General features: G+C 34.5%; 1 protein-coding gene across 4 annotated transcripts in view; it reads left to right on the top strand.

Moving 5' to 3' along the window:
• FUT9 (fucosyltransferase 9) overlaps positions 1–20214 on the top strand; it is a 180872-nt gene that overhangs the window by 93650 nt on the left and 67008 nt on the right. For all 4 annotated transcript variants that reach the window (XM_012769450.3, XM_012769447.3, XM_012769453.3 and 1 more), the window contains one exon: positions 720–808. The gene's annotated coding sequence lies outside the window, so the exon portion shown is untranslated. The remainder of the gene's footprint in view (positions 1–719; positions 809–20214) is intronic.

Here is a 20214-nt window from a genome sequence, read left to right as displayed (position 1 = left end):
TGGATAATTATAAATATCCAGATGATTTAGTATAACTACATTTTTTTTCTTTTTTTGAGATGACATCTCACTGTGTCACTCAGGCTAGGGTACCATGGCGTTGGCCTACCTCAGACTCCTGGGCTCAAGCAATCCTCCTGCCTCAGCCTCCCTGGTAGTTGGGACTACAAGCATGCACCACCATGCCTGGCTAATTTTTTCTGTTTTTAGGAGAGACTTGGGTCTCTCTCTTGCTCAGGCTGTTCTCAAACTCCTGACTTCAAGTGATCCTCCCTTCTCAGCCTCCCAGGCACTAAGATTACAGGCATGAGCCATCACGCCAGGCCTAGGAACTTCATTTTATTGTTTACTTTTGTTTTTTGTGATATGGACACAATTTATTCTGTATGTGGAAAACATAAAAAATAGAGACCATGAAATATATATTTAGTTATCAAAATATCTTATACTCACTTTCTTAGAGTTTCAATTATAGCATTCATTCTTTTTAATAATATTTTCCTTATTGTATACTGAAATAACTTAAGGAATTCAATAGCACTTTCCCCAAAATTGAAAGAAATTTCAAATTTATATAAGCGAAGGACATAATAATGCATACAGAAAGACATATGTTTGTGTGATACATGATTTCTTTTAGTTTTCTTTGGTAATTTAGCTACATATATAGTACACCGAGCACATTTAACTAACATGTAATTGTTTATTTCTCCCATCAGGTTTAGAATGTAATAACTCAACGATTTGATAATACAGTGGAGTGGTTTAACAACTGTCCATGTGCTTCCCATGATATGTTCTCTACACTGTAAGTATATATTTACTTTCTCAATCTACCTTGATTGTGGGATAAATATGTTCAATTAGAACTAATAGATGACATTGGTTATTTCAGAAAATCGTTAGATAAAACTCATCCTAGGTGTAGAATAGTTTTAGGTTATCTTGTATGAAGAGATCTTCTATAAAGTTAACATTATATCAAAGTTAAAGCATAATTGTTACTATCATGATAGGATAGTACACCACATTGTTTAATTATATTTTTATAAATCATATACTTAATATTCTCAAGATTTCTATACTCTTCTTTAGTTTTCTAGAAAAATAAATATTATATATGCAAAGTTTTATGCTAAAGTATTAAAAGTTCTTGAAATATCTTTTTAAAATATAATTTGTAATATCTTAAATTCAAGTCAATTTCTTTCTATATAACTATCTTTTGAAAATTAGTTAAAATTTTGGCTATATAACACTTATGCCACCAAATCATTCATATCTATATGTATAGATATATGATTAAATCGACTTTAATGAGGTAAATAAAAAGGAGAAGAAAATTGGTCTTCACACAGATGTGAACCTCTTACTTTCTATTTCACATTACTGAAAAGGAAGGAAGGAGGAAAACTTGATATACTGCTCACAGTAAGTACTAAATCATGTCAGTGGGAAAGAAAGAAGACAGCCCAACCCCTTTTCCTCAGAAGAAAGTAAGCTATAAACTGGAGCCCTTCAGTAATCAGAAGTGTCCCTACAATTTATGGCATATTTAGGGCATCAGGAGATTCTGTTGCTTAACAACACCTAATGCTGCCAGACCCAGAATCTCATCTCAAACCTTATTCTCCATTCTCCCAGTCCTTTTCTTGCTGAACTCCTGTCTGGGGAAGTTGTCACCAGTGACTTGGAAGTTAGTGAGCTCTGATCCTTCTCAACGGGAGACAGTACCAGATGATGTGCCTGATTATATTTTGAGGATCGGAGGTGATGGTGGATAGATTATTCACATCCTATTTTAGAATACTGAGTGCATTTTCACACAAAACATAATTTAATATATAGTATAAATTCCTAAAGCAGTTCCAGCTAATAAAAATTTAATGTGAGCCACTCGCTGGCTTTAAAGGGTGGAACATCTATAGAGAACATATCTTGCTTAGTTCTAAATCTCTTGACTTTTGCACCATATCATGAAGTCCACACTATATGGAAATATTCTTTGTTAGATTATGTTCTTGTTTTTCTTAACTTTCAGAGGACATCAAGGTCTTTTCCTTAATTTAAGGGAAATTGTAACAAATTTTATATTATTAATAAATTATTATTTGTATTAAAGTCAAATTTCTCACCTAGAATACCTATTTTCCATTGAACTTCAAAATCCCATCTAGGCTACTAGATTGGAAATCATTTCTGCTAATTTATTTGTGTTATATTAGACACAAATATGTTTCACTTTAAGGAAATCCTATATGAGAACCAAAACATAAAATACAGTCATATACTTTATAACGATATTTGGACAAAGACAGACTACATATGTGCTGATTGTTGCATAGGATTATACTAGAGCTGAAAAATTGCTCTTGCCTAGTGACATCGTAGCCTTCGGAATGTCATAGCACAACGCATTACTCATATGTTTGTAGTGATGCTGGTATAAGCAAATCTTGAGTGCTGCACTGCTAGTCATATAAAAGTATAGCACATACTATAAAATTATATACAATATATAATACTTAATGATAAATGATAATCTTACTGATTTGTGCATTTACTATACTATACTTTTTATCATTATGTTAGAGTATACTCCTACTATTTATTTTTTTTAAAAAAAGTTAACTGTAAAATAATTAGGCAGGTCCTTCAGAGGACATTATAGAAGGAGGCATTGTTGCATTGTTTTCATAGGAGATGACAGATCCATGCCTCTTATTGCCCCTGAAGACCTTCCAGTGGGACAAGAGCTAGAGGTGGAGACAGTGGTATTGATGATTCTAACCCTGTGCAAGCCTAATGTTGTGTTTGTATCTCTGTTTTTAACCAAAAAAAAAGTTTAGAATGTCAAAAAAGATTTTAAAACAGAAAAAATTTATAGGATAAGAATATAAAGTAAAATTATTTTTGTACAGCTCTACAATGTTTGTGCTTTAAACCCTTACAAGAGTCAACAAATTTTAAAAAAGTAAGAAATTTATAAAGTAAAAAAAATGTAGTAAGCTGAGGTTAAATTATTACTGAGGAAAGAAAAAAATCTTTATAACTTTAGTGTAATCTAATGTACAGTGTTTATAAAGTCTACAGTAGTGTGATGTCCTAGGCCTTCACATTCACTCACTATTCTCTCGCTGATTACCCAGAGCAATTTCTAGTCCTGCAAGCTCCATTTACAGTAAGTGTCCTATAAAGGGGTGCCATTTTCTTATCTTTTATACTATGTTTTGACTGTACTTTTTATATGTTTACATATGCTTAGATACATCAATACTTACCATTGTGTTACAAATTCCTACAATATTCAGTAGAGTAACATACCATACAATTTTGTAGCCCAGAAGCAACAGGCTATACCATACAGTCTAGGTGTTTAGCTAGGCTATATCATCTAGTTTTGTGTAAGTACCCTCTATAACATTCACTCAAGGAGGAAATCACCAAATGACACATTTCTCAGAATGTATCCCTGCTGTTAAACGGCACATGGCTATATATAAAGTGAGAGGTATCTTTTTATTATGAAATATAATCATTTGTCTCACAAAAGCATTCATCACGTGTTTTCTTAGATAACGATCTTGCCTTGTACAATTTTTATTAGATTTATACATAATATTTCAGAAGAATGAGATTCATTTTATAAACTGAAGCATATCTGCCCTTGGATATGTGATCCTTTCCTTTAACATCTGCATCACTATGTCCATCTGCTGCAATTTCTCTTAGTAAGAGTTATCTCATAATCCACACAGTTTTAATATGGAGGAAATTTATAGCATACTCTCACTTATTAATAAATCAAGTTTTCTCCCTATTGCTTTCCAATCACAATGTTGACTTCCAGGGGAGCTTATTTTATTAGGTAGTTTGAAAATACTTTATTATGCTATCTGAAAAGCTTCTTGAATATAAGAGGATTATAAATAATAAAAGAAGATATACCGATAGAAAAACACATTCTATACCTTCAAATAATGGTGTAGTAGGTACAGGAGGCAAATGCAAAATCAATTTGATTCTTCCTATATTTAAATCTCATTTGATATCTGTTACAATACATAAATATGCTTTGAAAAGAATATCCCCAAATCTACCTCTCTATCTTATTGAATGTTTAGGGCTCTTTTTTTCTAATTTAAATCCCTTCTGCCATATTAAAGTCTACTTCACTTGTTTTGTTTGTTATGTTTTTGTTTAAGAGACTATTCAGAAGAATTCCTTTTTATAAAACCTGTCTATTTTGTACTAAGCCTTCCTACTGTGCTACCTGGTGAGTAATAGGCACTTAATATTTGTGGTATTGAATTTCTAAACAAGATATTATTTAGCACAGTTTTCAGTTAAGGAAACTAGGCTTAGGAGGGAATTTCAAAATTAACTGAGGTAACCTGGGAGGGACCACAAGTGTGAGAGGCTCCAGAGTTCTAGTGTTTGTGGTGACCATTTTATATGCAGCAGAAAATGATTCTTGGTGCCTCAAATCTTTCCCCTCCCCAAGAAGTAGTAGATGGAGTAGAAATGGATAGATGATGCATGAGGGATGGACGAGGATGGATGGACGGATGGATGGATGGATGGATGGGTGGATGGATGGAAAATTAGATAACTTGTTGCATTATTCCCTCCAACAACGCCCATGTCATGGACAGTGTTTCATCCAGACATGTAAAACTTATTTAAAGGAATTGAAGAACACAGTTGGTGATACTATATCCCATAAAATTGGATAATTTCAGAGAAAAGTGCAGATACATTACTTTCATCCTCTGTGCCCAGGAGAACTTACTGCTTTATTTTGATTGCTCAAAAAAAATGAGCTAATTGACTTTAGCCTTGATAATAAGGTCAAAATCAGTGCCTTTAGAAGACTGCCTATAATAATGGCTACTTTATATTCTTTTCTCTTCTTATCCCTTTTAATGATATATCCTTATTTTGGATATGTAGATATAAGCAGTTCTAAGTCCATGCTTCAACTTATATGCTCTGGGGAAAGAATTAGTCAACAAAGCTGTCCAGAAAATCTGAATTTATTATTTTCAAATTGGTCTTAAATTTTTATTTTTAGAGACTATGATTTCCCTATAGCTACACTACAAAGAGACAAGAAAACCAGCTCCCCTAGGAAAAACACTGTGGAGTGATATTTATGTTAGTAAGTACTTAGAAGAAGTAGAGGCGATAAAAGTACCCTAATTTTTATTTAAAATGATGTATATTATCCCTGTGAGTTTTCTAGCTATCCTTATAGAATCAGTTATCACCTATAGGTTTTTGAATTTTAATTTTAATTATTTTCAACTCTCTTTATTTCAGTTTCCTTTTTACTTTATCTCTTCCTATTGAAAAAAATCAATCTCCTCTTTCACTTTTTATGTCCCACTACTCCTTTGTAATTCATATTATTTTTGTACTTTAAACATAGTAGTATGCTAATTAAAATTTATGACTTTAAATTAATGCCACTTAAATACTCCAAAATGAATATAATGATTAATCCATCATTATGTTTGAAATTTCATAATCTGCTTCAAATTAAATCAATGCTGTTAATGGGTGAAACCTAATATGTGCTCCCAAGATTTTATGCATAGGAGCACAGGATCAAATCTTTATTATGCTCAGAGCTTATGTTAAAGATGAGAATCTGCCTTGTGTGATAAAGTGAGGGGAACTTATCAATTAGTCTTTAAGGAGAAGGTGAAAGAAGTGCTGGGTAGCAAAAAGTTTTAGGAAAGAGGTGGTCAATATTAACTTGTGTGCTTTGCTGTGATATAATACTTTTCCATCTAAAACTTCAGAAATATTTCCTCACCTTACCTATGCATTGTGCAAAAGTTTCAGGGGAAATTTTAAAAACCTAGTTCCATATGCAGGTCAAAACAATCATAGGAGTGTGGGGACATTTTATTCTCAAGCTATGCTTGAAACAACTTTATGATAAAAAAAATCATGGGAGAAATGATAAGAGAATGCCAAGGACACTCTGTAAAGAAGACAAGGAAATAAGTTTGCTTTTAATGCAATTTTCTGCTGAAGAAATACTATGTCAGTATCCAACAGTGAAATAAATGTGCAACATTAGTATTCATTGAAAAAAGGAGTAGAACTAATATATAAAGGTAAGTACACTTTATGTAAGTTAATGACATTGTCAAAGAAAACTTATTTCCTACATCAGTATAAAAAAAATCACAAAATTTTACATTTTCATGGAATTATGTTATCTTTTCATTAAACATTTTAGTTCATAAGACTGCTTTTATACTTATAAAATTTATACTTATAGAGAACATTTGATGATCTTTATTTTTTTTGTTTTTCTTTTTTGTATTGTCTCTCTTTCTCTCCCTTTAATATAAATTATGTCCTGACTTCCCTGTATTCTATTTGAGAATGGCTTCCAATCTCCTCACATAGGGTTGCCTCTGCCAGTTCCAAACTCCTTTTCTGGCTCTCATCACCCTGCATTTTGTTCTTCTCCACAGTCAACAATTTTTAGCACCTCCTCTTCTTTTTTAAGTGACATTGAGTTTCTGAAATATTGGCTTCTCTGATTCTACTTTCACCCCACTGTTCTTCCACCATGCAGAAAATAACTCTGCTCCTCTTTTTTTTTTTCTAAACCTTCCAAAAAGATCTAATATTTTTTTCTTTTTGAGAAATGTGTTCACAAGATAGATCCAGGTTAACTCATTGCAGATGATATTTCTGTCTTCCATTCTGTCTCACTCTTCTACATTGCAGCACCATCAATAGATGACTAATTCCTGCCTGACCTCATGAAAAGAGCTTACATTCTAAGACTAGATAGAAAAAAAAGTGACTCCTATTGTTTCCATTTACTGGCAGATGTAACCTTACATGAGTAGTTCAAGCTGCAGGAGTCTCACCTCCTTTATCTGTAAAATGGGAATTCTACTCCATAGAGTGGTAATGATATAATGAAATTATGTATAGAAAACACATGGCATACTCTTTCTACCCAAGAGGAACTACATTAATAATAAATCTTATTTGGGTTTATTTCTTGTCTCTTACCACATTGACTTTTCTTCAGAATTGCATAACCAAAAGACCTATGAGGCCTAAGGTGAAAAGCTCAATGTCTTTGTCATCTTATTAGGCAAATCAGTTTATCTCAGTTTGTTCACTTAAGGATAATAATAATTCCTTCTTTATCTTAATCTCATCATGATAATAACAAATTGAAATGGGATGAGTACAAAAATACTTAATAATTTTTGTAATAACAATAACTGTTAGCATTTTTTTTTTTTTTTTTTGGAGACAGAGTCTCTCTCTGTCACCCAGGCTAGAGTGCAGTAGCATCATCATAGCTCATTGCAACTTCAAATTCCTGGACTCAAGAGATCCTCCAGCCTTAGCCTCCCATGTAGCTGGGACTATAGCTGGGGTCTACTGCGCCTGATTAATTTCTTCTATTTTTAGTAGAGATGATTTCTCACTTTTGCTCATGCTGTTCTGGAACTCCTGAGCTCAAGTGATCTTCCCACTTCAGCCTCCCAGAGTGCTAGAATTACAGGTGTGAGCCACAGCCCCTGCCCTGTTAGGATTTTTAAATTTGGTATAGTCTATGTGCAAAGCAATGTGCTGGCATTTAATATATGTGAGCTCAGTCCTTACAATTACTTAATATGGAGTTAATTAACATTATTCCTAATATTATGTGAGGAAGTTACAGCTCAGAAGGATGAAGCAGTGGGGCCAAGGATATCTAGCAAGGAGGGGGCAGGGCTGGAACTGAGGTCCTTTGACCCTCAACCCACACTGCTAATGGTCACAGTTGCATTTAGTCAGTTTCCTTTCACTAAAAATCCTAAAGGCATTTTAGAGCTAGAGCCTGTTTTCCTTTACTTGAGGTTATGGCTGCTTTGCTTTCTATATCATTAATTCATACTTGTGTAATTTCACTGTCAAGTTCTCTGCTAAGTGAGGTAGGGAATAAAAAAACACACCACACAATATTTAAGCTTGTCAGTGAGTGAAGGTTGACCTTGGCTCGGTTCTCCCTCCTGCTTTGTGCTGTCCTCAGTGCTGACATGACTCTCTCCCTTTCTGCCCCCAGTAGTGCTTAAGCCTCTCTTATCTCTCTCCTGGAAGCACAGGTTAAATCTGCGCCACAGCCTTATGCATTATTCTTTGCTTCCCTAAAGTTCCGAGGCCTTCAAAGCACTCACTCAACAAAAAACTGATAAATTTTAAAAGTAACAAGTTCAACTGCATAATTATCAAAAATTTAAGCATAATAGCAACAGATAGTATAACAAATTTTTAAGATTTAAAAACCTGGAAGTTGATATTTTCAAAGAAATTAGACAAAAGCTCAATTTTTCATATGTAAGTAGTGTGTAACAATTATGAGAGGACAAACAACACAATAAAAAAGGACAAAGTATGGATAATTATTTTACAGAGGAAAATAAATAATCCATAAATAAAGGAAAAATACCTAACCCTACTAACTAATAGACAAATGCAAGTTTTGTGGTTCAATGAAATATTTTTTTCATTCATATAATTTTGAATACTTCATAACATCCATTGTTGCCAAGGGTTGGTAGAAATTTGATTTAGGGTGGAAGTGACTTGAGCCCTTTTGGATAACATGGTGGTGAAACATAAAATGTTTTTAAATTTTTTTTTATTTCAGTGTATTACAGGGGTACAAATATTTAGGTTACGCATATTGCCCTTGTCCCACCTGACTCAGAGCTTCAACCATGTCTGCCCCCAGACGGTGTGCACCGCACCCATTAAATGTGCTTTTCCTCCTCCCCACTCCCATCTGCCCAATGTGAAATGTAACAATTTAAATAACATCATTTGACCCAGTTATTCTGCCTGTGGTAGTTTATTTATCAAAAATGTACGGCTGGGCACGGTCATTCATGCCTGTAATCCTAGCACTCTGGGAGACCCAGGCGGGAGGATTGTTCAAGGTCAGGAGTACGAAACCTGAGCAAGAGTGAAACCCCATCTCTACTAAAAAAATAGAAAGAAATTAATTGGCCAACTAAAAAAATATATAGAAAAAATTAGCCATGCATGGTGGCACATGCCTATAGCCCCAGCTACCTGGGAGGCTGAGACAGGAGGATCTCTTGAGCCCAGAAGTTTGAGGTTGCTGTGAGCTAGGCTGATGCCCCGGCACTCTAGTCCAGGCAGCAGAGTGAGACTCTATCTCAAAAAAAAAAAAAAAAAAAAAACGCTAGTATATACCAGCAAGATGCCTGCATAAAAAATGTTTATTGCAAATTTAGAATGACAAAATCAAAATGTCAATAAATAGAATAAGAGGAAAATATATAATGATATATTCTTACCAATTAATACTAAACAACCATTGAAAATAATTTGGTGCATCTATAAGATAGATGAAAGTATCAAAATCAAACTATTCATATAAAAAGCAAGTCTCAGAATAAAATAAGCAAGTCTCAATTATCTAAAAAAAGCACATATATATGTATAAACATATTTGGATACATATGAATATGTATAAAGTTATTGAAAACATTTAAAAAACAAAACAAAAAGAAGTTATTAAAAAAATCCTAAAATGATATATGCTAACCTGAGACAAAGGTAATTACATACTGGGGAAGAAAATGGGTTCAAAGAGCAGAAAAATTTAATTGCATATTAATTGTTTATTCCATATAATCCTGAATAATTTAAATTTAAATAATAAAAATATGTACTTAAATTACTTTTATACTTTTCATAAGTCAGAAAAGTATAGATACTATATGGTATAGTAAGTAAATATTTTCAAAGAAAATTACTGGTGAATTATCAGTCAATTATCAGCATTCCCAAGAGTTGTTATTTTTGAGCATTTCTAGAATTTTAATTTTTAACATACTTACAGGTCTTAGCTTTGGCTAGAATCAAAATTTAAGTAAATTAGACATCAATTGAAAACAATTAACCAAGACCTCCTTGATAACACTGCACTAGGAGGTGGAAGAGGTGGTAAGAATTTCAGCATGATTTTCAGAAGTTCAATATTTAGTTTTTATATTTGAAAAATAATTATTTAATTGATAAAGACAAAGAAAAAGAAGTTAAAACTTTGACTTTCTCTGCCATGAGAGACATTGTTGTTATGTAAGTTTATAAATATTATAAGAAACTTAACCTGTTTTCATGTGTTTACAACATTGGTATTAAATAAGATGGAAGAAAAATGAAATCTGGCATTAATGCTAATGTCCCATTAATTACACCATTAATTATATTAATAATTTGCCAATAGTCCACAGAAAGCAGGAATTATAACCAGGACCAATTGATTCCAAAACCCATATGAATACCATTATACTATCCTATCTCTTTCCTATAATATGCACAATTGAATTTTTGATTTACATTAATTAATTTGTTTCCAGAAAATTTGAATTATTTTTGATGAATAATCTAAATTCTATTTTTTAGGACTAATTGCAATTCATTTGTCCCTGGCCCTCAGTGCATTGTCTTTTATGTAACCTTATCAAATAGGTACACAACACATTAAAATTTCCTGACATTTCAAAAAAGTACAAGTCACCTTATTGCTGCAAAAACTCATTGCAAAATTAAGAACTAATATGTTGCTTGGAAACAAAACAGAACAAGTTATTGGCAAAATCACTTTATCAAATGACTTTATTGAATGTCGTATATTTTGAATGGCAATCAATGTGGAAAAGAAACTATCATATGAGTATTCCAGCTGATATTTTTTCTCTACAATAACATGAAAGCTCAGGTGTGTATTGTATAAATAAATGTAAGCATATGAATGGTGTGTGTGTGTGTGTGTGTCTGCACGTATATATGTATGACATTTTGTTTGCTGAAAAGTTGTGCTAATAGAGATATTTCTTTACTTACTGTGTATTATTCTTTTGAACAATATTGTAGACTCAGACAATGTTCGCTTGGGATTAGAAGTGAATGAGCACCAGTCATTGTGCCCCAGGGAAGGGTGTTAATAAGGAAATACCAGAGTTTGTACCTTAAATGCCAATACTAAAACTGCTTTAGGCTGGAGACCAGTTGGCCAGCCAATCTGACTAATCCAAGACTCAACATCAAAGGACATAATGACCATTAGGAATATAATAATATTATGGAAACGAAGTATACTCTATAAAGATACCCACAGCAAATGTAAAACTGTGGGTTGTTGGAAGTAATTGGTGGAGGCGGGGAAATTAGGGAGTTGCTGTTCAGTGGATATAAAGTTTCAGTTATACAGAGATCAGCTGTACAACTTTGTGCTGGTAGTGAACAATATTATATTGTGTACTTACAAACTTGATAAAAAGGTAGATCCTACCTACTAAGTGTTCTTACCACAATTTAAGAAAAGAAAGAAAGTAAAAGAGCGATATTTTTGAAATGAAAAAGTAGGAAACCAATATTTCTTCCCAAGACTAATCCTGTCATCTCCGTGATTTCAAGCGACTTTCTTAAGCAGCATATCTCAGTGATATATTCAACATCTAGCATAGCTTGAAGCGATTACTTACTGCCAGAAAAAGGACTTTTCTGAGATGAAGGTAATAGAGACCAAAAGAAATGGTCCAAATGAGACCAAAAGAAAATCATGCAAAAGACCTGATCATTTATAGATTGACTTTTTCCAATATTTAACCTTTTTTTTTTTAATCTCCTACTGGCCTGAGAAATTTATTGATGGGATAGCATTGGGCATATTTTAAAATCACATCCGTATGCTGCATTACATCATTAAGAGATGTGTTTCAGAGTAAAATATCACCAAAGAGTAATTAGAAAGCCATAAGCCATTTACCTTGATTTCCTTATAGAGTGAGTTGAATCATTTAACCTTTTAGCGTTAAGCATGATGTGTTAATATCTGATGGAACACCAGAGGTTGGATTCAGTGAGAAATATTTTAGTATTCAAAACTATCAAAAAAGCCTCTGAATGCTTGCTGCAAATCTTGATAGATAGAATTGAAAGGTTAGATTTAATTTTACTAAGAAATAAAACCCATTAAACCTCTTTATCCTTGAGTTAGATATAAATAGCATTATCCTTCTTGAAGCTATGAAATAATTTTATATTTTAATTCTAATAAACATTTTAATGTATCTAAAATTGGCAATTCTTTTGAATACTAAGTATCCATTAAGTGATCTGCAAATGCTGAAAGATTGATATCATGCTTAGGAATATCTTCTTCATAGCACTTTTGTTTTCCCAGTGCTTTTTATGCTCAGAAGAATCACTTAAGTGTGGCAAAATTCTGAGTGTGGAAAGGTAGGGACATTATGAGATGTCAAACAATAGGAGAAAAGAAATAATTGTGATGTTACTGTCAAATCAAAAGCCATTCTCAAACACATTTCACAAATAATGAATTTAATATTACTTATGAATATAAACTTTTAATATGACTTATGAATCAGACTTGATCTTTACAGCATACAGACTGCATCTTAAAAAATGGAATTGGATATGAGAAAATGGAACTTTAAGATAGAGTTTATAAATCTTTGACATTTACCTTTTCTTGTCTTCTGTATACAGCAAATCAAAATTTAGATTCATGGTCATCTGCGATCGGTAGGCAAATATTTGCCAAGAACTTATTAATTCCAGGCATGTTGTGAGATGCTGTAAGGCATGGAAACAATGAGCTGCTTCTTCGTTCCTCAAAAACTTGAGGAAAAATCTTCATATAAAAATTCTAAATCCTTCCTTTCACATATGCTTTAATTCGTGAGGAAACAGGGAAGAGTCTTCATGATAGTTGTCAAACAGACTGTTTATCAAGGGACACTTTTCACACATTTTTTTTTTCTTTTTTTGAGACAGAGTCTCACTCTGTTGCCTGGGCCAGAGTGCCGTGGCTTTAGCCTAGCTCACAGCAACCTCAAACTCCTGGGCTCAAGCGATCCTCCTGCCTCAGCCTCCTGAGTAGCTGGGACTACAGGCATGTGCCACCATTCCTGGCTAATTTTTTCTATATATATTTTAGTTGTTCATCTAATTTCTTTCTATTTTCAACAGAGATGGAGTCTTGCTCTTGCTCAGGCTGGTTTTGAACTCCTGAGCTCAAGTGATCCTCCCGCCTCGGCCTCCCAGAGTGCTAGGATTACAGACGTGAGCCACTGTGCCTGGCCAAGAGACACGTTTTTTGCCAATTGCATTCCTTAACAAAAATCAATCCTAGACTTCTTTTCATTCCTAAACAACCAATCAATACCTTTTCCACCCAAAATGTAAAGGAATTCTAATATCATTCTCCAATAAAAGGAACCAGGACTCCTTGGAGGAATGGCTGGCTCTAGAACTAGGACAGGAAATACACAAGATAAGCCCAGTAGATCTCACTTGCTAGAAAATAATGAAGTATTTAACAAAGCAAAAGAGCTGGCTGTAGTAGCTTGTACTTGTAATCCCAAAACCTTGGGATGTGCAGGGATCACTTGTGGCCAAGGTCTTCAAGACCAGCTTGAGAAACATGTCTACACCCCATCTCTACAAATAATTTTAAAAAATTAGCCAGGCATGGTGGCATGTGCCTGTAGTCCTAGTTACTCAGGAGGCTAAGGCAGGAGGATCACTTGAGCCCAGGAATTTGAGGACACAATGAGCCACAACAATGCCACTGCATTCTAGCCTGGGCAATAGAGTGAGACCTCCTCTCTAAAAAAATAATAAAAAGAAAAAGAACAGAGACCTATCAAAATAAAAAAAGAAGCCAACTGAAAGAGCTCCCAATGGCCAATTTTCAGTAACATATAATAGAATAATTTGATCAACAAAAAACTTGTAGTATCATATTTTATACACAGTGTATGAAATGAATATTCATGAGCACATACTTATATGAATACATGACTAAATAAATAAATAGGGAGAAAAGACAGATGTTCCATACAGAATAATAATTTATGTAGATAATCCACCCTCAAAGACAAGGAGCATAGCTTCCAAGTCCTTAAGTGTAAGCTGCACATAATGACCTCCTCCCAAATAGCACAGCATGGAAACAGGGACAAAGAGGAACTTTACAGTAGAGAAACCTGGTAAACACTGCCTCTGCCAGGTGATAAATGTTAACATCAACAGTGAAGAGTCAGGTTGACACTCTGTATCCTTGATTATGATGTGATGACTTTACCTTTTTGGTCTGCCTCCCAAAACTCTATGTCCTCAGTTTAACCTGGACAATATTATCAAACAGTCCAAATTGAAGGATTATTCTATAGAATATCTAGCCATTAGTCCTCAATAATCTCAAGTTCACCAAAAAAAAAGGAGTCTGAGAATCTGTCACAGCATAAGTAACCTAAGTAGACATGATAACTAAATTTAATGTGGTGTCCTGGAACAGAAAAAGGACATTTAGTAAAAACTAACAAAATCTGAATCAAGTATGGGGTTTAGTGAATAATAATATATCGATACTGGTTCATTCGTTTTGACAAATGAGCTACAGTAATATAAGATACTAACAATAGGGGAAACTGGGCTTGGAATATACAAAAACTCTCTGTACTGTTTGCAACTTCCCTGTAAATCCAAAATTATTTTGAAATTAAAGGGTTTTTTTTAATTTTTATTTCAGCATATTATGGGGGTAAAATGTTTAGATTATGTGTGTTGCCTTGCCCCCCCTTCTGCCCCGGAGTCAGAGCTTCAAGCGTGTCCATCCCCCAGATGGTGTGCATTGCGCTCACATTTAAAATTGTATATAAAGGGAAACCTAGAGCAGGAATCTAAGGATACCCATAGATCAGCCCACTGATGACTGAAAGAAGGAAAATTTATCTCCACATGCTCATAACTGCTCATCCATTGATTGCTCTCTCAGTTTATTCTGTTGATGGATAGTCTACATACTCCCCACCTACTTATTGCCTCTTTTAATAACTAAGCTACTAAAAGGCAAAAACATCAGTTTTGAGTTAGTAATGTCTTCTTTTAATTAAAAAATAGGGCAGCAAGGGTTTTTGATGCACAAGCGGGTTTTACTATATCTTTGGAGAAAATGTAGACAAGGAAACAGATATTTAAGGTCTTGAGATGAATGAGCCAGGATAATCTTAGTGAAGGTGGAGGGCAAGTTTTACTTGATTTTTATTCTTTACTCTTTCTCTTATGAACTTCTATTTTTTCCTTTGTTGTATTATAAAAATAGATCTGAATGCTGACAAAGAAAAATGATGGCTTCCAAAGAAAGACATGTGACAGAACATTCTTGAGTAAAACAGCCTAAGCACCTATGTTTCTTTTTTTAACACTTCAATTTTACAAGGAAAGTGAAATTTAAAATGGCACTTCTTCATGTAAAAAAAGAGAGCAAAACTGCTGTTAGCACAGATGGTTAGCAACAAGGTTGAGGACACAATTAACAGTCTGAAATTATATCATTGTATAGTCTGTCAGCAATTCAGAAGCTGAACAGCAGCAGCCAGGTCTGAGTTGGTTTTATTAATAAGGAATCCCTTCACTTCCTTCTCTCTACCTCTTATATCACTTGTTTCTATAACATACAGACATTTTTAAGTGTCTATAAATGAATGCAACTAATCAAGAAAGCCTATCTTTTCTGCAGCATGTGTTATCTCTTTCAAAGTAGAAGTTTCTCATTTAGGAAAACTTAAACATAGTTTGCATCTTTCAGGTAAAATCTCAAACAAAAGTACTACAAGGTACACACCAGTAAGGCAGAGGTCATCCTTTTGGAAAAATTCATCAATCACGTATTGATTGCCTTCAATGCAAAAAATGCAAATCTCAATTTAATCACTATGTTTTTCTAAAAAAAAAATTGACCAGTGGAGAGAAATTAACATTACATGTGTTAGACCACAAGACTTCTGCCTTATGACCTGCTTTCACCACTGAGAATATTCATATTCTCCCACTATAAAATACAAATATCTAAAGTATGCTATGCATTATATGCCTAAAATTTTGACAGAAACGCAGTTACATTTCAATGATGAAACAAATTGTTTTATGTCCTATTTTGACCCTAGGACTAAGCAATAATTAAAACAAACACTTCAATTTCTGTGTAATAAAAATAGTTTTTATAGAATATCCAATTTTTTGCTAAATCTAAACAAACATGGGATTATTTTAATTTACTTGATTAAAATTAATAAGATTATTGAAATTATCTCAAAGGCATTATGTTTGTGACAAGTTGTCTATAACACAATATGGAACCCACCCTTTAATGATAAGTTTCTTCTGAAATATATTTTTTATTGTTGGTTTTTATATTTTTGCAAAATTAATCTTAATGATAAAATCTAGACAAAATATATAGGCTATTGTACATTTTCTCAAATATTGGAATATTAATGGCTCTAGGAGATTTTAGCTATTCTATGAAAAAAGAAAAAAAATGTTCTATAATCAAATAAGTTTCAGAAATGTTGCCTACCACAGTCTCTAAGTTTCTTTCTATTAGCATATGAAAGGTTTTGGTAAGTACTGCAGAAAGGATGTCTGCCAAAAATATTTTCAGAGTAGCAGGAGAAAGTCTGCAGAAGCAAACAGCATCCAAATTATAATGGATGTTTTATGCCTTGCTGAAAGTTTGAAATGTTTTCAAATTTCTTTTTAGAATAACTGCTTTGGTAGCAATGTGAAGGATGGAATGGGGACCTATTTAGAAAAGTTTTTCAGTAATCAAAATGAAAAATGTAAGCAAAAGTAGTTGCAATCATACTGGAAAGAAGTAGACAGATGAAAAATGTATTAGAGAGGAACGACAGGATTTAAAGATTGCATGAATGTTAGAGGATTAGAATTCAAAAATGAATTAAATTTATGGATTAGATACTTAGTGGATGTTAGAACAACTCCCTAAGATCAGGCACTTAAAAGGGAGGATCAGAAACAGATGGGATAAAACGGAGAATCTGTTTTCATGTATGTCAAGTTTGAGGTACCAAATTAAGGAAGAGATTCTCAGTATGTATTTGGAAATAGAACCATGGAATTTCTAGAAAAAGACCTAGGCTATAGACATATACTAGCAAATAAGTGGTGGTTAAAATCGAAGGAATGGATGAAGTCACTCAGAGACATTAGTTAGAATGTGAAATGTAGAGGACACAACAGCAACAAATAAGTGCTAGATCACTAAATAGAATCTACAGGTGGAAAAACATCAGACAGCAGGGTCGTAGAACCCAAGGGTGATGGTTAATGTTAGGTGTCAACTTGACTGGCTTAAGCAATACATGAAAACCTGGTGAAGCCTTATTTCGGGGTGTGTCTGTGAGGGTGTTTTCAGAGGCGATTAGCATGTGAGCCTGAGTGGACTATGTAGGGAAGATCCACCCTCAATGTGGGCAAGCATCATCCAATCTGCTGGGGGCCCAGAAAGAACAGGAACAGAAACAGAGAAAAGGAGATATGTTGATCTATTTGCTGAAGCTGGGATGCACTATTCTGTCCTTAAACAACAACTCCAGGCTTCCAGGCCTTTGGACTTTAGGATCTACACCACTATCCCCCACCACTTCAGTTCTCAAGCCTTTGGCCTCAGACTGAGAGTTACACCATCAGCTTCCCTGGTTCTGAAATCTTTGGACTTGGACTGAGCCATGCTACCAGCATCCTAGGGTCTCCAACTTTCTGACGGCTTGTTGTGGGACTTCTCAGCCTCCTTCCATAATCAAGTAAGGCAATGCTTCTAACAACTCTTCTCTCTCTCTCTCTCTCTCTCTCTCTCTCTCTCTCTCTCTCTCTCTCTCTCTCTCTCTCTCTCTCTCTCTCTCAATCTTTCATTGGTTCTGCCTCTCTGGAAAACTCTAATACACTAAGTATGGAGAGAGTATCAAGAAAGAGGGAGTAATCAGCAATGCTACAGAAAAGGTCAAGTAAGATATATATGAAACAAAGTACATCAGCTTTAGTGCTGAATGGATTGTTGGTAATCATGGCCAGCACAATTTCAGTGGAACAATAAGGCAAAGCCAGATAGAGATTGGGCATGAAGTGTGGACGTGGAGATAGCAAATGTCATACAAGCAGTTATTTCTGGAAACTTTGCTTTGCTAGAAAGGAGAGTAACAAGATAGTCCCAGAGATAAAGGTAAAGAATATTATTTTGTTCTTTCTTTATTTTAAATTTAAATTGGGAGAGGTCCAGTAAAGAGAATAAACACTGAAAACACAGGCAAAGGGATGTGGGTTAATTCAGATTTTTGAAGAAGCTGGAAGGGATGGGACCTAGAGAGATTCATCTTTCACAATGACATATAAAAGAAAAATGGTAATGATGAACATAAAAGTACATAACTTGATAAGTTTAAATATGGAATATTGAGAGATTTCCTACCTGTTCAATATTATATTCTCTTTGAAGTAGAAGGCAAATTCTCCTGCTAAGAATGAAAAAGAAATTTAAATCATAAGAGCTTTGGGAGAGTTCTGAGAGTTATGAAAGTGCCACTCTGAGGAACAAGGAGGAAGTGTCTAGGAACTTGTCTGTAAGGCTGTAGAGGACCCAGTTGAGCTTGGAACAATGAATTTGTATTGACACCTCACTGTTTGGGTACATGGTTTCCTCTGGAGTGATCAACAGTCTGAGTGCAAGGAAGGAGAAAACGGTTGGCTTGATCCAGTTCAAGGTATAAAGGAGTATGTTTCAGTGAAGTAATGTCTAAGTAAGAGAATAGAAGAAAGACAGAAAGAGGATGACAAAGGAATTAGAAGGTTTACAGCTCAAGTAAATTCAATAGCACATGCAGTGGAAGTAAGGCAGTGAGAAAGGTGCTTGAATAAGAATTTGTATGATATTAGAGTATCAAATTTCAGAAATGGAGCTACAGATTGTGGTGTTTGGCCATGAGGATGACAGCCAAGGAAGCACGCAGATGTAGGTCAATGGAGATGCATATGTAAGCAACAGAGTGGCCCTGATGTTAGAATGTTGTACGACACTATGGTTGTCCTCCTTTAGCACAGGATCAGCTTAAAGAGAAAAGTTGGGAGTCAGATGCCAAAGAATTCAGGTATTGCTGGAAACAAGTAAGAAACAGAAAGATAGATGGTAAAGAAGAAAAAAGAAAGTAATCTACCTGGATAGCAAGAACATCGGAGACATAGGGGATTTTACCCACAGGTAGAGCATAAATGATAAAGTGTATTGGGGAGAATGGACTCTGAGGCAGGTGGCATGTAGGAGGATGAAGAGCCTCAAGGGAGAGCCAGGAAGTTAAGGCAAGAAAGTGGAGGGTTCCAGAGTTACAAAGAAACAAGGGTTTAAGTCCAAAAAGTGGAAGGCAGACCAGCAAAGCAGTGTAGGGGTGAAGGGAAAGAGAGGGTAGACTTTCACAGAAGTCTGCATTTTGTGTAGTGAGCCAAGATGGCGAGGATAGGAAACATGATGCATTAACTCAAAGTTTTTAAAGAGAACCCAAGAATTACGTTGCAAGCTGAGAATCCAGGGACTGCAGGAGATCTGGGGAGTTAAGTGCTGATAGGCCGGTCCTAGCTAGGACCTGACCCACTGACATACTACTGCTTCTCCAGATTCTACCTGTCCTGAGATTTTCCTTGCTATGATTTATCTCCTTTTCTCTACTACAATTTATAATCTCCCTCCCTCTTCCTATCTCCTGGATACACACCTCCCAATTCTAATCTTATCCCTACTCCACCTTTCAACCCAGCCCTTTGTAGGGTTTAGCTACAGGTCCAAACACACCTTTACAATACATGTATATTTGTGAAATATTATTTTAATGGCAGTGTCTGGGGTAAGGGCAACAGTTTGTACACTGGGATATCTTGCTCACGAACTTACCTAAGAAACCGTAAAATCCTTTTAAAGCCTAGAAATTTCAGAGATGGAATAAAGTGTAGGAAGACGGCAAAGAAAATCAATCCCATTAAAATTTTCTAGTTCTAAGGCAAGTTTCTAGGTCCTTAACTTTATCAGTGTAGCTTCTTCTTATATTAACAAGTGACACTAAACACAAGATTAATCTCGAATCTTGAGAATTATCAAATTATCTTACTTCTGGCCATAAGTTTAAAAAAAGAAACATGATCTAGTTATGAATAAGGGCACTGGCCAAAAGAGGGCTAGCTGTATCTCAGTGTCTGATCTAAAGTAGTAATCAGAGAGACAAAGTGGACTGCATCTTGCGAAAATTGAGCAAGAGACCAAATACCACAAGATCTATA

Source organism: Microcebus murinus, chromosome 5 (genome assembly GCF_040939455.1).
Source record: "Microcebus murinus isolate Inina chromosome 5, M.murinus_Inina_mat1.0, whole genome shotgun sequence".
Classification (NCBI taxonomy): Eukaryota; Metazoa; Chordata; class Mammalia; order Primates; family Cheirogaleidae; genus Microcebus; species Microcebus murinus.
The sequence above is the reverse complement of the archived record's forward strand: the minus strand, read 5'-3'. Positions and strand labels throughout refer to the sequence as shown.